Here is a 12,284-nt window from a genome sequence, read left to right on the forward strand (position 1 = left end):
AATCTTAAATTACACAAGAAATACAATGACATCATGTCTCTGCCTCAATCAGAAAATTACTCTTCCTATTAAAGATAATCTCTCCCTCTTTCTTCATCAGTACAGTAACAGAGTAGCAAAGGCAGAACAACAATAAATAAGGCAGAATGGTGATCAGAAGAGAGGCAGATGGACAAAACACAGAACACATCAGAAAGAGTTCTCAGAAAGCTGCGGAGCTACATGGAGGAAAAAAGTCAGTCTCCAGAAATAATCCTGATAAGTGGGCATTTTGCAGAACCTCAATAAAATATAATGGTAAATATGCATATTGAAAGTAAACTGAATAATTACCTAAGCAGAAATTGAGTTCTGTCCAACCATTTTGAAAGAAAAAAAAAAGTTCCGGCAAAGACAATCATGAGATAAGAATCATGTAGCACGTACAGAAGAGGATTAACAAACAAGGGCAAAGTCCCCCAAATCAAGGAACAGAACATTTACCAGCACCCACTAGGTCCCATGTTCCCTTCCAGTCTCTAAATGCCCAACGATAACCACTCTCATGACTGCTGGGTTAGTTCTGCCTGTTCTGATACATTGTATACATGAAATATATACTCTTCTTGTCTGGCTTCCGTTGCTCAACTCTGTGCTTGAGAGTTTCATCCATATTTTTGCATGTAGTAGTAGATTATTCTCACAGCTATGTGGTATCCCACTGTGCGACTATATCACTATTTAACCATTTTATTTTGGATGGATCTATGGGTAGTTTCCAATGTTTGCCTATTATGAGTACTGTTGCCATGAACATTCTAATACATGTCTTTGGATAAACATCTGCACAAAATTCTATCGGGTATAACCTGGAAATGTATTCACTGGATCACAGGTTATGCACATAGCCAACTTTAGCAGTAACTGCGAGTTTTCCAAAGTGGTTGTACCAGAGTATTCTCCCACAAGCGGTTTATGAGAATTCCTATTCATCCACATCTTTATCAGCACTTGCTATTCTCCATCTTTTTCATCTTAACCATTTGGGTGGGTAGTCTTAATATTTCATTGTGCCTTGAATTTGCATTTCCCTGATGACTAATAAACTCGGGGGCAATTTTTCATATGTTTATTGGCCATTTACATATCCTCTTTTGTAAGTCTTTTGCCCATTTTGCTGTTGAACTGTCCATCTTTTTCTTATTGGTTTGTAAGAGCTTTCTAAGAATTCTGGATCTGTGTTTTTTATCGTATATCTTACCTAAGTGTGTGTAAATATATATGTTTAACATTTTTTCCCACCCTGTAGGTTGCTGTTTTACTCACTTTGGGTGAACATAAGTTCTAAGTTTTAATATGGTCAAGTTTATCACAATTTTTTTCTTTTATTTTCCTTCTTTTTTATTTCTTATTTTAAAAAGCATTGCCTAGTCCAAGGTCATGAAGATGCTTCCCTCTAAAAGCTTTATTGTTTTATCTTTCAATTTATTTCTCCAGTCTTTCTTGCTATGGTCTGAACCCCAAACTCGTATGTTGAAATCTTAACCCCCAAGGTAATGGTATTAAGAGGTGGGGCATTGGGATATGCTTAGGCTCCAGAGAGATCCCTATCCTCTTTGCAATGTGAGGTCATAGCAGCAAGACACCATCCATGAATGAGGAAGCAGGCCCTCACCAGACGCCAAAGTTTATGGTATTTTTGTTATAGCAGCCCGAACGGACTGACACATCTGGAATTGATTCTTGTGTGTAAAGTGATGTAGAAGCCAATAGACATTTCTTCCCCCTATGGATATCCAATTGACCCAGTACAATTTTTTGAAAAGACCACCTTTTTCCTTTACTGCATTGCATGGTCATTTTGTCATAAATCATGTGATCATATATGTGTGGGTCTGTTCCATTGGACAGTTATCTGGTCATATACTAGTATCACACAGTTTAGCTTTATATTTATAGTTCCTGATATAGTATATGTCCTTCACATTTGTTCTTCTTCAAGAATACCTTGGCTATTTTGGGCCTTTTGCATTTCCATATGAATTTTAGAATTGATTTGTACATTTCTGGGAGAAATATCCCACGGTTTGGATTTTGGTTGAGAGTTCATAGAAGTAGATAATAATTTGGAGAGAACTTATATCTTTACACTATTGAGTCATCCAATCCATGACAAGTCCATTTATTTGGCTCTCCTTTATTTTTTCTCAATAATATTTTGTAATTTTTAGTTTAGAGGTCCTGTACATCTATAATGAGATATATTTCTAAGTGTTTGAGTTTGGGGATGCTATTATAAATGTTTTATTTTCTATTTGTTTATTGCCAGTATATACAACTGTGATTCATGTCATAATCAGCTCAGACTGCTATAATAAATACCATAAACTCGGTGGCTTATAGACAACATAAATTTATATCTCATAATTCTGGAAGCTGCAAAGTCCAAAATCAAGGTGCCAGCAGATCTGGTGTCTGGTGAGGGCCATCTTCTTCATACATATACAGTGGCTTTTCCCTGTGCTGTCACATTGTGGAAGGGGTTAGGGATCCCTCTGGAGACTCTGTTGTAAGAGCGCTAATCCCATTCATGAGGGCAGAGCCCAAAGGCCCCATCTCCTAATACCCTCACTTTTGGGGTTAGGATTTCAAAATATGAATTTTGGACGGAACACAAACATTCAGTCTATAGCAACTAATTTTTGTATATTGACTTTATATCCAGTGTCCTTCTTAATTCTCTTATTAATTCTAAGAATTTGTCTGTAGATTTTTTAGAAATTTTCTATATGCATGATCATACTATCTGGAAATGACAGTTTTATTTCTTCCTTTTCAATCTCCATGACTTATATTTCTTCCTCTTGCCTTTTGCCCTGGTTAGACTTCCAGTTACAGTGTGGCCATTCTTGACCCAGTCCCAATATTAGGGAGAAGGTTTCAGTGAAAGTTTCATTTTCAGTGAAAATGATGTTTGCTGTGGGTAATTTGTAAATATTCTTTATCACATTAAGGCAGTTCTATTCTTACTTGACTAAACGTTTTCATCACAAGTAAATGTTGAATTTATCAAATACTTTTTCTGCATTTGATATGATCATGTGATTTTACTCCTTTTTATGGATGTGGTTAACTGAGTTTATGATATTTGAATGTTAAACCTGCTTGCCCACCTAGACTAAACTGTCCTCAGTTTACTATATCACTGGATTTCATTTCCTAGCATTCTGTTAAGAATTTTTAAATAATGTTTATGAGAAAGATGGGTTTGCAATTTTCTCAGAATGCTTGTCAGAGTTTTAAATGCTGTTTTCATTTTTTAAAAGTCTGGAAGTTCTGCTTCTGTCTTCATGAAGAATTACATGTGTTATTTTTCCTTAAATTTTTGGAAAATTCATTGATAAGCTCTCTGGGCCTAGACTTTTCTTTGGGGAATGGATTTTAAATAATGGGTTCAAATTTTTAAAACATACACAGAACTATTCATATTTTCTATTTCTTCTTCTATCAGCTTTGGTAAGGTGTGTTTTTCAACAAATTTGTCTATTTCATGCAAATTGTCAAGTTTATCTGCATAAAGTTGTTTTTGGAATACTTTTTTTTGTTTGTTTTTTTGTTTTTTTTGTTTTGGCGGTATGCGGGCCTCTCACTGCCGTGGCCTCTCCCGTTGCGGAGCACAGGCTCCGGACGCGCAGGCTCAGCGGCCATGGCTCACGGGCCCAGCCGCTCCGCGGCATGTGGGATCTTCCCGGACCGGGGCACGAACCCGTGTCCCCTGCATCAGCAGGCAGACTCCCAACCACTGCGCCACCAGGGAAGCCCTGGAATACTTTTATTGTGCAATCAATAGTGATATCCTCCCTTTTATTGCTATTGTTGCTGATTTGTGGGTTTTCTACTTTTCTTTTATCAGTTTTGGTTTTATTAATTTTGTTAATCTTTTCAAAGCCAGTTTTTGGATTTGTTGATTGTTTTCTATTATATGTTGGATTATTATTTCCTTGATTTCAGTTTTTGTCTCTATCATTTATTTCCTTAGGTTTGATTGCTGCTCTTTTTCTAGTTTCTTGAGATTAATACTTAAATCATTGATTTTAAGACTTTTTTCTTTTCTACTATATGCTTTTAAGGCTATATATTTCCTTCTAAGCATCATTTTAATTCTTCCCATAAGCTTTGAAATGTATTTTTAATTATTCAGTTTAAACTATTTTCTATTTTCTTCTTCATCCCATGGATTATTTAGAGTGTATTTTTTAATTTTTAGCAGTTGGTTTTTTTTCTATTTTCGTTATTGATCTCTAGTTCAATTCCATGGTGGTCACTGAAGATATTCTTAAATATGTCAACATTTTGAAATTGTTGAGACTTTATATTACAATACATTGATTTTAATAAATGTTCCATGTACATTTGAAATGAATATGAATTGGTCATTAATAGGTGCAATGTTATATGCATGGCAACTAGATCAGGCTTGCTAATTGTACTGTTAATATCTTCTATATCCTTACTCATTTTTTATTTTTGGCTTGTCCTACCGGCTATTGAGAAAGATATGTTAATGCCTCCCACTGTGATGTTCATTTGAACATTTTCACTTTTTGTTCTGTCCATCTTGGTTTGATTTATTTTGAAGCAATGCTACTGAGTGCATAGAGAAGGTGTAATATCTTCCTATTGGATAGCCCCATTTACAATTATAAACTGTCTGTCTTTATCTTTAATAATGTTTCTTATCTTAAAGTTCACATTGCCTGATATTGGTAGAGTTACACAAGATTTTTTTGTTGTTGTTAGTTTTTGCTTGGTGTTATTTTTTTATTTTACATTAAACATTATTATTATATTTAAAGCATATGGTTTTTTTTCAATCTAGTGTGACAATCATAGTCTTTTACTTCAAATTTAATTCATTTACATTCAGTATAATCTCTGACATAACTAGCTTTCTAGATAAAATTTTATTTTTCATTTTTTATTAGGCTCTTCCCTTTTATATTCCTTTTTTCTTTTTGTTTATATTCCTTTTCCCCTTTTTTTGCCTCTTTTAGATTATTCAAAAATTTAAAATTATTTAATGTTTTTATTCTAATAACTTACAAATAATACATTAGTTTCTTGTTCTGAGAGTAGTTATCCTAGAGAATACAATACATATCCTTGATTGATTACAGAATTATACAAATTATTATTTTACCACTCCTCTGATATTATCAGACCCTTAAAACTTTTAAACTGTTCACCCTTCCTGCTTTTCTGTTCTTCCTGTTTTGCATTTTAGTTCTACATAGATTTTACTCTACGAAAAATATTACATTTATTGTTTTGTACAGTCAATAGTAGTTTATAAATACCTGTATACTTACCCTTTTCAGTGTTTTTTATTCCTTCCTGCATATTTTTTCAAAAATAAACTTGCAACGCAGCCACTATGTGAGTTAAGTATGCTGGTTTAAATATATTCGAGATAGAATTTTGATTAAGTAATCACCAAAAATAGACTGTAAGTTTGGATAAGACAACTTTAGTATCGAGGTCAAGCAGTAATACTGTTTTTTCAATAAAGCCCTGAATTTACACAGTCAAATTCAAACACTTACTGAATGGTATTCTCCAGTTTTCAAAGAGCATGAACCTTCAGCTCATCCTGTTAATAACTTGATGGATAAGCCAAAAAGATAAAGAAGCGGGGATCATGGGAGGAAAGAGACTGGCCCACATTTACACACCTTACACTGAACCCAAGTCCTCTGATGCCTAGTTCAGGTCTTTAACTTTCTGTATCAACTAGAAATACCTAAAATAACTCATCTGTCTATAAAGATAAGTGTGGGTATGGAAAATACATCCCTCAAAATGCACAATTTAATTACAACTTCTTAAATGATCACCCTCTTCTTTCTTTTTTATAGCTCTGAATCTAGATTTTTAAAACTCAAAACAGACATAAATATCTGCCTGTAGCAAACATGGTAAGTTTCCTCCCAGCTGGAAGCTCACATTAAAGCCATGCAGGAGTGAGGCAGGGGAAGTGAAATGGATTATATTATGTTTATTTTAGTCTTTGTGCTTAGTTTTTCTTTCCAGGCACTGGACTGAACTCAGTTTTCTGAACCAGAAATAAGCATTGTTTATGTATCTGTATTTATTAATACTCTGCTTTTAGAAATTTTTAGGTACAATAGATTCCAAGAGTATTTTGGGAACTTCTCACTGGTGATATCTAGATTGTATTCAGTGGAAAGTCAACAAACACATACCCCAAAGAGCCGTTAATAAAATAAACTCTTGGAGTATATAAGGGTCTCCTACTCTTCTAGCAGAAGGCAGAACAGAACAGGTGATTACTAAGGTTAACTAACTGAATGAAAGAAGGGATGAAAAGAACCTCAGTAGCTAGCTCTGTCTCCTCTGTTTACCCAAAGATTCTCTTGGCCCCATTCACAGGGATGGCAGTGCCACCGTTGAAGCAGCAGTTTACTTTCTGTTAAATTTGTAGTAGAGGGAGAAAAGGGATGGAGACTCAGAAACCACATTTTCATCCATGCTCCAAACACAGTGCTACTCGGTTTTGTACCATAGCAGACAAGGTCCTGCCCCTCTGCAAGTGAGGCTTGCCCACTGCCACACTGTGAGGGGAAAACGTTTGGTCTGGAGTAGTGGTTGACATGCTTTGGGACACTTGTGTCTCCTCCTCAGTTCCTGTCCCTGAGGATTCCTGCTGTTCATAGCCTGTGCTGTAAAGGACAAGCCTAAGTAGCCCTGACCCCACCCCATGTCCACCTTGCCCCAGTCTGAATAGACCAGGAACAGACTCATGGACAAGCACGATCAGACTCTCTCAAGAATTTGAGCCAAATGACAGAATCGACAGTCGATGGTTGTGGATTCCCGCTCAGAGCTCACGTCCAGTCTGGGCTGAGGTTGGCACCAGTGCACGCCAGAGTCAAGTACAACCAAAGTTCCTTGAAAGCCAAATTATGAATAATCAGAGGAAGCCGAGTCTTTAGAGGGAAGACATTAGATATGCTTAAAAATCAAGGAGAAGGGTCAAAAGAGAAAGAGTTTAAAAAAAAAAGAGAGAGAGAGACAGAGAATAGAGACCCAGTGAAATTCTAGTTCCCAGCTTAGGTCGCTATGAAGTGCAGCTGGACTTTGTTTCCTGCCTCTAGATGTCTGTAAGGTTGCCGGTTTTATCTTTACAGTTAACTCCTCTTTTTAATTTGAGTTAATTCGAGTGAGATTGGACTCCTAGCAACCAGCAATCTCTTGACGGATCCCTTCTCCCCAGGCACCCTGCTTTGGTGTGGCCCCTCTCTCTCCAGTGAGGAAAGAACATGATCTGAAAAACTTTCCCACTATCAAATTGTCTGACTTTTCCAGTAATATTTTAGAAGAGCAGTGCAGTGAGAAGGCAACAGTAGGCACTAATAACAATTCCCAATATCATTTTGGTCATCGGTTGGAATATATTTTAGGAATCTTCCCAGAGCACCTTCTATTATCTCAGTAGCCAATCATTCTATCTGCCTAAAAGGGCTACTTATCGTTACACAGAAAACTTTCCCTATCCTCCCACACACTGCGCCGCGCGCCCACACATGTAAAACTCTTCTATCAAATTGTGAGTGCCTGAGAATAGGGATTACGTCCCCACCATATCTGCATACTTAGCACCTAAGTACACTGGCTGACAACTATAGCGTTCATTTGGATGGATACATGTCATATACATAAATTGAACGAATATTCTTTCTCCACCTCTCTCGAATGTTTTTAGAATATTGGAACTAATATTCAGATATTACCTTTTCAGAAACTTTGCTTTTCCCTTCTGCTACTCCATCTGGATTTCCACATGTCCTTAGACTTCTGTGAGCCCTACTAGAAAGATTTGAAGAGCATGAGAAAGACAGGGAAGCAGTAGTAGCCTTTACTTAGCCCAGGAAAAGAAGACTTAGAGGTGGCCCAGTCATAGTCACAAGGTCGTGATTTTTTTTTTTTTTTTTTTTGCGGTATGCGGGCCTCTCACTTCAGCGGCCATGGCTCATGGGCCCAGCCGCTCCGTGGCGTGTGGGATCTTCCCGGACCAGGGTACGAACCCGTGTCCCCTGCATCGTCAGGCAGACTCTCAACCACTGCGCCACCAGGGAAGCCCTACAAGGTCGTGATTAAAGGAGCCAATTTAGGCATTTGAAAGGGATTTTCTGAGCCAGCACAACCTCCTGTTCCATCTGGGCACTCCTAACATCGGCCTGTAAATCCACAAGCCCACATCCATTACCTGCCAGTCTTAAAGCTGACTTTCCTGAGGACATTCAGCACATTTTCATCAATGCAGGTGTCAGTGCATAAACCCAGGGGCTCCAAAGGAAGGGCTACACTGTGCAATGTTCCACTCCTTCCTTGGAAAAGGGGCCATTCTCACAGACTTGACCTAAGGCCAATGAAGGATTATTAATAGAAACACTTGAATCCAGTACTATTCATAAATACTCTTTTAGAAAAATTATTTGCATGCATAAAAGACTGCTTTTTCTAACAATCATTAACATTTTATTCCCCTTTTCTATGTCATTAAAGGCCAGGGTAATATTCAGAACACTCAAGAAAGTCATATATGGAAATAAAAGAAAACTATTTTGTGAGCATGTTTGGTTCTCTAGCATATTATGTGCTTGTCTTTTCTGGTACAATAATATGATTTATTTTATAAACATGCCAATTTTTACAGAATGAGTCATTGTTAATGTAGAAACCAGCTGAATCATCCATCCGTCTCTGAATATACTTATTCTCCTTTTTTTTCTCCGTATGTTTATCATTATACTAAAAGGATATTTGGTATTCTCTTATTTAGAGTACTTCTCCCCTTTGGTTGTGTCATTTGGTTCACAAGTAATATGGTAAAGCTATCGTAAACTTTGTAATGGTTCAGATTTCTATTCATAATATTGAGTCAGAAACTTGAGTCATGTGAAATCCTCCAGTATCTCACATCGGATGCCTCCCATACAAGAGGTGAACAGAGAGTCCAGAAAGGGTCAGATAGAAAGGAAATCTTTTCTGACCCTGAGAAAGGCCAATCAGACTTTGGATTCTGGTAATAGATCCGTAGGAATTTACTCTTAAAGTTATTTGATCATCTTGTTTCATCTAGTTTATCCCATCTTAAAATATAATCGCCCAGGATATTGAGTTCATTTTAAAGTATTAATCTGTTAGGCACAGCTCATGATTCATTCCAGATGTCTTCAAGGAAAAGAAATGTAGAGAAGGAGAAATGAAATATTACGTGGAGCCAGACTATGATTTTAGGGAGGGAAAACATTAACTCAGACGTCAAGGGAACTGAATGCTAGTCATCGACGTATCACCAATGAGTTGAATGACTCTGTCATGTATTTGGCTTTCTTCTGTCTCAGTCTCCCCTTCAGTAAAATGAGATTCTTCTCCTGACTGAAATCTCAGTCTAAGACTCATTGACCCTTTTCTTATTATTTACCTTTTGAGCCAAACTCGTGACACTAAACCGTCCCAATTATGCATTTAACAGTTTACTCTTCAGTAGCCATCACATATTAAGTGCAAGAATTATGATTAGCCACCTTAATATTTCCCATTCTAACTCTATCAATGGAGAAAACTGTGAATTAAAAAGAAGAGTTGGGTTTATTTTGCACCATTTTTAAGAGAATGCAGAGACATAATTTGTCATAGACAATAGCTCCTATCTAAGCCACTATGCTATTGACGTTCAGGTAATTCCCAAGAAACTAAATTCCTCTTGCCAAGTTATCTTTTTGATGTATATGTGTTATAGACGCATAGCCTACCTGCTCACTAAAACGTGTGGTCCATCAAAATTATATCTCAACATCATTAGCTTTTAAATACTAGAAATCATTTCAGTGCTTGGAAAAGTCTGATGAGCATGATTCCATGTGGAGATTTTCAGATAGAATGTATCAGGGAATGTGAGGAGAATAGAGAGATTTGGACAGGCTTTGCCATTTTATTTGGGTGCAGTTTTATATTATGTCTCTATTTGTGATGGTAATAATAGTTGGTGGAAAAAAAAAACGGATCATTTGACCAATTCCCCTCCTCTTCCCCCCAGTACTGCACTGGAAAATGTTCTGATAAAATGAATGGTGATGTCAGAAGGAGATTCTAGGTTTCCTTTCAGGGCCAACACCCTGTAGTAGTAGGTTGAACCATAAAATCCCCGTTGTTGGGCAGAAATGATTGACGACTGGCAGTTTCATATGGCTCAAGCCAAGGGGCCTTGAATTTGAATTCCAGCCCTGAGACTCACTTGCATGTCAGCTCAGGGCAGTTAATTAATTTCTGAGTCTTGGTTTGTGAAGTAGGAATAACACCTACTTTGTAGGGTTGTTGCAAAGCTTAGCAGTGTATAGAAACACTGTGTCTGGAGATAGTAAACGTTCAAGAAACAGTTAATAGTACAATATTATAATCACGTAAGTAACTTAGGGAGTTTTTTCACTTGCCCCTTAGCAATTTCTGCATATAAGGCAAAGGTGACGGTTGCTATGGTAGAGAGAAATGGAAAATGTTTGTTAGGCACGATATTGAAAGCCCCAGTAGCTTTAAAAGGCTTTTCATTCCCGTCCTGTATGCTCTGGTATGTCCTAGTAAGGTCACAGATAAAGTCTGACATACACGCAGTGGAGTATCTAAATAGGAAATGTACTGTAGCAAATCGAGAACAGAGTTTAAAAAAAGAAAAAAATCAAAGCACTGAGCAAACATTCTTAACTTTTGGCAGAGGAACTGGACTGCCTGAATCTCCATGACTCTTTGAGTTATTAATAGCGACTCATTTTGCTATATTCGGGGCAGTTATATATTTATATATCATGCAGCGTGTGTGAGGCTTTCAAGGCTCGATGGTCTTTTGAAGAATGTGTTACTCTGGAACAGAGTGGGGCAAGGAGGATGCCATGTTGTCATCTGCGTCGCACCTACCAGGCTGTGCTCATTAAAGCCTGGGGACAAGCTGGGCGCTGCAGCACTGCGTGGAACGCGGCTCCATCTGCTAGGCCAGAAGCCGTGATGAACTCGTGAGTTTCACAACAGTCGTAATTCGCAGCTATCTGTGACCATTTTAATAGCGAAGGTCTAGATTAGAAGGCTGTGTTTACATGCCGCACGGCAGAATGCTTCCATGAATCATTCCCATAGTAACTTTTGGTCAAACCAATCAACCAAGTAATGAAAAACCAATCCGTTGGTCCTGGGGCTGAGATGAACAGGTCTCCACTTGCCTGATGCTCCTCGAATCTGAGACTGAATGGACCCTGATAAAAGAAATGGTCACATATTGAGGTATGGGGAAGTCATTCTGGCTTATACACCATTTAATTGAAACTTTAAACCAAAACAGCCTGTTTGTGGCCTATCAAACATACATTGCACATCTGCTTTAATTACCAAAGAAAACGGCACACTGACCAGGAGTAAAGAATGTCCCTGCTAAAACTTAACATTAAACGCCCCTCTCCCCGGGATGCAGTGCTGGTACTCCTTTGATGATAAGACTCCTTTCCCAGGTGCCAAGGCCATACTGACTCACTGTGTACATTCTGGTTTTGTTGTTGTTTTTTTTTTTTGAAACACTGTAGAAATGTAACCCTGACTTGTTTAATGTTCTTTTTTCTGACAAGATATAAACCTGTGCTGAAAACCCTCCTTCTCCAGAGCAGTTTCTCAGAGTAATCTGGGAGGTGGGCTTCCGGGCTAGTCCTCAGTTTGGCTCAAATAAAACTCTTTTCTGTTCTTATCATTGATTATGTATTGATTATTTTTGTTGACAGTTCCCACCCCTATGCACACAGCCTCCCCTCCCCTGTCCTCCTAGCAAGCCAGGGCGCTGCAACCTGTACCCACACACACACTCAAAACCCCACACAGGGCTTCCCTGGTGGTGCAGTGGTTGAGAGTCCACCTGCCAATGCAGGGGACACAGGTTCGTGCCCCGGTCCGGGAAGATCCCACATGCCGCGGAGCGGCTGGGCCCGTGAGCCATGGCCGCTGAGCCTGTGCATCCGGAGCCTGTGCTCCGCAACGGGAGAGGCCACAACAATGAGAGGCCCAGATACAGCAAAAAAAAAAAAAACAAAAACCCACACACTCAAACCCCTCAGACAGCAGTGAGTCAGGGGAGCTTTGGAAACCCCTGAAGACAATCTGTAAACAAACTGTAATTTAGAAAATGTCTATTTTTGGCATATGTTTATTTTTTCATTGTCACCGCTCCATTATGTGACTTCCGTCAG

At 38.2% G+C, this 12,284-nt stretch overlaps 1 long non-coding RNA gene across 1 annotated transcript in view; it reads left to right on the plus strand.

Annotated features, from left to right (window-relative positions):
* LOC132433624 (uncharacterized) overlaps positions 1-12,284 on the plus strand; it is a 60,922-nt gene that overhangs the window by 10,767 nt on the left and 37,871 nt on the right. The gene's annotated exons all lie outside the window — the stretch shown is intronic.

Source organism: Delphinus delphis, chromosome 11 (assembly GCF_949987515.2).
Source record: "Delphinus delphis chromosome 11, mDelDel1.2, whole genome shotgun sequence".
NCBI classification, from domain to species: domain Eukaryota; kingdom Metazoa; phylum Chordata; class Mammalia; order Artiodactyla; family Delphinidae; genus Delphinus; species Delphinus delphis.